At 38.3% G+C, this 6040-nt stretch overlaps 1 non-coding gene across 1 annotated transcript; it reads right to left on the bottom strand.

The window, feature by feature from the left end:
• Positions 1–5672: 5672 nt before the first annotated feature.
• Positions 5673–5746, bottom strand: Trnat-agu (transfer RNA threonine (anticodon AGU)). Its single transcript has one exon. It is a non-coding gene; the product is annotated as a tRNA-Thr (tRNA).
• Between the last annotated feature and the right edge of the window lie 294 nt (positions 5747–6040).

Here is a 6040-nt window from a genome sequence, read left to right on the forward strand (position 1 = left end):
CTTCCTAGGTGTAATAAGCTTTTGAAACTTACATTTATGCACTACTCCATATGTATGGTTAATCAGACCCTGCCTCTGAAACATTATCATCACCATTCATCATTGACAACCCATATTCGGCTCACTGTTGAGCACGAGTCTCCTGTCAAAATGAGGGTTAAGCCACCACGATGGACCAATGCGAATTGGCAGAATTCACAAACCTTGAGAATTGAATAAATTATCATGTATGCTAACGATATTTTTCCTTTGCCGTTTGGGACACATGAGCTAGAGGTGCATGCCATGGATCAGATTCGAACCTACGCCCTCCGAATCAAAGGCAGAGACTGGGCTAAATCGAAGGCAGAGGCTTTAACACGTTCGCTGCGGTACGAGGTCAATTGACCTCTTAAAGTATTTAATAAATGCGATTTTAGCGCCTTCAAGAGTTACGAGGTCGATGGACCTCGAACCGCACCAGGGGAAAGTATAGAAAAATCGGTGCCGCAGCGAACGTGTTAAAACATATCGACCGTAAAACTTATTTTTTTTGGAATCGGTTAAAAATAAATAACACCCACACATCAAAACCATTCCGATTTTCCATTAAACCACGAAATGAGCTTAAAATTATTTCCATTCATAAGTTGGGAAGCCACGCGTTGAATGTTTTAATGAAATTTCTGCCACTTTTGAACTAGTACTGAAACTTGTTTCGGATGAAATTAGATATGTATTGTATAATTTAACTTGTTTTTACTGTATTAGGTACGAGTAATGTGCTTCGACATTTGACACAGTTAATAAGTACGTACATAAAGGCGTCAATTAAAAAACAACTTTAAATTTAAAATAAAAAACATTTAATAAAAGGTGAAACCCAGTCTCCGTACAAACTCGGGCCCAAAAAGTTCAAACGATACAAAGCTGAAAAATGAGCATAAATAAGGAGATCTCATGAGGCCAATTTTCATAAAAATCAGCTAAATTACATATAAAATGCGCTTGATGTCACTGTCATCGCATCCGTTTGACTTCAAATTCATTGTATTATGTGTCAAGCTGACAATTTTTCTTGAGATTGGACATTAATTTGACACATTTTGTCAAAATCTCTAGAAAAACTGTCAGTATGACAAAGATATCCGGTGACATTGGGGTTCGCGCATTTTCAAAGACAACCAATGTCAATCAGTGAGGCATTTGTAAAGTTGGATCAGTATAAAATAATGAAATCAGCATATTTTCCCTGTTGTTTAATAATATTTCGTCTAAGAATCAAATGGACTTAATTCAGTAAAAATACAAGATTTTTAGTTAATTTTTCATTTCTGTATCATTCTGAAGAGTGGGCCCAAATTCGGACTTCTACTTTCTTTGAAGAAAGAAAAACTTAGCATTTCATATAGCCATTTCGAAACCAGGAACCGAAACCACATAGGCTAACTGAACCAACGACGCAGTTAACCAACCGACGAAAACATCAGCCGATGAACGTCCACTGCAGGATATTGCCTTTTGTAGGGACTTCCTACCATCACGATCCTGAACCGCCTGCATCCAGCGAATTGCTGCGACTCGCTTGATGTCGTCAGTCCATCTAGAGGAGAGTCGACCAACACTGCTACCCAACGCCAATCGGCTCTTCGAGCCGATTTTGACGGCCTCTGTGGCGCAGTGGTATGCGCGGTGGATTTATAAGACGGAGGTCCTGGGTTCCCCGGCTGGACCGATTGAGGTTTTCTTAATTGGTCCAGGTCTAGCTCGTGGGAGGAGGAGGGTTACCACCCTACCGACAAAGACGTACCGCCAAGCGATTTAGCGTTCCGGTACAATGTCGTGTAGTAATCGAAAGGAGTGTGGATTTTCATCCTCCTCCTTACAAGTTAGCCCGCTTCCATCTTAGACTGCATCATCACTTACCATCAGGTAAGATTGCAGTCAAGGGCTAACTTGTAAAGAATAAAAAAAAAAACAAAAAAAAAGAGCTATGTGCCCCGCCCAGAAACAGCAAGTAATAAATTAAATCAACTTTGATAACTAGAACATGAATAAAGGGTCATGTCAAAAGTTAGATTATAAGACGGTAGGTCCAATAACAATGAAATGAAATTCCCAAATCATAGTGACACAAAAACCTCAGTCAGCACTCGTCGGGACATCGGCAATGTAATTTTTTCTCCCGCTCGTTTTATTCAAATGAAGTTAAAAAACGCTGACTCGGCGCGAGGGTGATAATTTTATATTCAAAGCTATCTGCCGAGAGCTTAACTCAGGAATTTAATAATTATCGCCAAATGAACGCAAAAATAATAAAAATCCATTCATTTGCAAAGCCCGGCTGAGCGAGAATCGTACTTGTGCGGATATGGTCCCGTACTCAGACCAGTTATAGAAGGACCTGTATCGCACTCATAGTCACGAACAAAATTGTCTGTCATTTTCTGAAGAAAACGAGCTTAGATTTGGTATATATCATAAACTAAACTAGAAGTTTTTGCCTGTTTTTTACACAATTCAATTACACAAAAAAGTATTTTTACGGAGCTCTTTAACCGACGAACACGATTACAACTATTTAACATCGATACTATAGAGACAGTTTCTATAATCGCATTAGATCGTTGATACAAAAAGTTACTTTGACAGAAAAGTAACGTCTAGCGAGGCAGGTCCTATACAATAATTGGTCTGAGGTCCCGTACAATAAACATGGTTTATTGTCCCATGTTTTTTTACAGTTAGATACCTATTTTAATATGCACGCTTATTACAATATACACGTCTCTTTATTTAATTTTAAATTCAAAATTAAAACTCAGTATATTTCCTATTCCAGCTTTCGTTTTCCCCTTCTACTAATAATAACGTGGATCAAAATCTTATCAAAAAGCCTCTATCAAAAATGAATAGGGACTGTAAAAGCAAGGTAAATTGACTTTCTTAAGACTCTAAGTGTTAGGCTTTAGGAAAAAAAATACTGACCTACTTAATTATCTATACTAACGTAATCTTCCGTGATAGACTAGTAGATATGACCTGCATACCGATTTTTTTTAATTATCTGCGTGTGTAAAGTCTGCCAATTGGGATAGCTAGGTGGAATATAAACATAAAGTTTGTGGTGTTGTAGATGGTAATCTCTGGATCCCCGTATTCTCATGGGAAGGGGAACTATGCGGTTGAATCCACGGGGCGTTGGCTAGTTATAAATATAAAAACAAAACGCTATGCACAGGAAAGTCCCGACAATTTTTTTATATCTTCATATTACGGAACCCTAAAAACTTCGGCATTGTTGCCACTACATTTAATAATGGCACCTACCCTCAAAAAATCAATACCCTCAGAAAAGGACTTCGTGATCAAACCTAAAAAATACTCATAGGCAAACGGGCATATTACATTCGTCATCAACCCATATACGGCTCACTGCTGAACTCCAGTCTCCTCTCAGAATGAGAGGGGTTAGGCCAATAGTCCACCACGCTGGCCCAATGCGGATTGGCAGACTTCACACACGCAGAGAATTAAGATAATTCTCTGGTATGCAGGTTTCCTCACGATGTTTTCCTTCACCGATTGAGACACGTGATATTTAATTTCTTAAAATGCAAAAAACAGAAAAGTTGGAGTTGCATGCCCCAGACCGGATTCGAACCCACACCCTCCGGAATCGGAGGCAGAGGTCATATCACAGCTCTTTACATAAAATATTAAAAACCTGCTATAGAAGCAATAGCTTCAGGGATTAAAAAATAATTGAAATTAAAAAAAAATAGTAACCCATAACCATTAATCATACATTTTAATCGGCGAGCAACGGACTTTGAAGTCAATCCTAAAAATTACGATCCGTAATACCGGTTGGATTAAAACGTTGAAAACTTTAAAGGGTTAACATGAAAATGAAATTTATACCGCCGAACAAATCTGTTCGGTTTAATTATCACTAATAGGATGAAACTGGTGGCGCGGAACGCTGTTGAAAGCAAAGTTCTTGTGAAAGAGTTGTGAACTTTTACTTAAGTCGAAAAATGTGTATTCGTTCGTCACAGATAATTTACTACCTCCTACAAAATCACCGATTTCTAATGATGATAATGATGATGAACACCTCCTACAAAATCACCGAAAGAAGTGATCCAGATAATAAGCTACAACACTGAGCGCACACATGCACAATTTTGTCTTTATTTCTCGCATCGACATATATATATACATATATGTCGATGCGAGAAATAAAGACAAAATGTATATAATATATATATACATAATATATATGTCGGCGCGAGTAAGTTATTTGATCAGTCGGCTCGTGACGTCATGAGTCGAGATAGTACGAAGCTAGGTGGGAAGTAGTGGGAAACCGAGTGCTGGTGATATAAGAGAATGCTCATTCTTGTCGTGGTGTTCGATCTGTCTACACCTTTGTTGGATAATAATCCTGGGTTGTTATGTGATAGGCGGGCAGAGTGACTTGAGTGGAAAATGGGAGTGTTAGATATCTGTCAAAGGCGTCTTTAACCCTACACACATCGTTCACAAGTGCGTGACTCCACTCAAGGTCATTCTCTGCCACTCAGGGTTTATTGGTAACATTGTTAGTGGGACTTGTTAGACCTGACAGACTTTCATTCATGACTATATAATGATTTATTTATTTTGCTATCATCCGCGAAATCGCACGTTGTAGAGTCAACATCTTCTGAGGATGCTCCGGTTTCGGGATGAAACGTACGTAGAGAGTATTTTGTCGGACCTGGGTGACGTTGTCGCATGGGTTCGTCGACTTTTCGCGGATGATAGCAAAATAAATAAATCATTATATAATCATGATGAACTTCCGCAAAGTAACGCCTGCTTCTATCCAAGACTTTCATTCAATAATTGTGTTTTGCAGGCAACCGCTTCTGATGTGAAACCCCGTAAACTCCAACATATATTTATGTATATATTTATTTATTATTAGTTTTTTTATGTACACAATGTAGGTAGGTAAAATTTAATTATCTGTTATACCAGTTAATCCATAAGGTTTACGAATTAACTATTCATTAATGATAAATGAGTTTAAAAGGATTTGAACGGAATTAATTTCAGCTTACATTTTATAGTTGTGACGCCCGTTTCACCCGCGTGGTTCTCGTCCCCGGTTATAATATATAACCTATAGTCTTCCTTGATGAATGGACTATCTAACACTAAAAGAATGTATCAAATCAATCGTACCAGTTCCTGAGATTAACGCGTTCAAGCAAACAAACAAACAAATAATATTAGTATAGATAAGCAATTTTAACTATCAAATATAAATCTGCAATCTACATTTGTTGGACTACTGGTACAGTAGTTAGCATATGGTAGGTTCTGGGTTCGAGTCCTATGTAGGAATATAAATGACAAAAATTAAACCTTGAGCCAAATTATAGTTACCACACAAAAATTATTTAACCATTATAAATTATGACGGAACCCAGTTATATCTGGTGAGTGGTAATGTATAAGATGTTGAATAGCCGATTCACAACCGATCATCGAAGTTAAGCAACATCGGTCACAGTCAGTATTTGGATGGGTGACCGCCTGGAAACACCGCTTGATTTTTTTACACTTCAGTTAATAAATACAAAAAAAAATGTATTTTTTTCTAAAATCGCCAAAATAAAATAAAATCCACATACTTTATAAGGCCCCGGCGAGATTCGAACTCACGATCTCCTGTTTACTAGACAGGCGCTTTAACCAACTAAGCCACGGCGCCGATGACACGTTATTGTAAACTAAACAACTGGAAGAAATACAATGCAAAAGCTTGTGTGGGCAGACCGTATCTAGTCTGGCAAGTTCGTTGATGATATGCGGGCGATGGGGGAAAACTGCATGGGTGTGAAATCCTGCGTGCGCGGAAGTGAGGTGCATCAGTCGTGGGTTTTTCATTCATCGCTACATGCCCCCGGCTCGCGCGGACCATTGGGAGTTTTACGAACGAAATTGCCAAACTATAGTCTAAGATCCGCATTAGAAACGATCATCACTCATCTGTTTATTAGATGAA

Source organism: Bicyclus anynana, chromosome 23 (genome assembly GCF_947172395.1).
Source record: "Bicyclus anynana chromosome 23, ilBicAnyn1.1, whole genome shotgun sequence".
In the NCBI taxonomy this organism is placed as follows: Eukaryota; Metazoa; Arthropoda; class Insecta; order Lepidoptera; family Nymphalidae; genus Bicyclus; species Bicyclus anynana.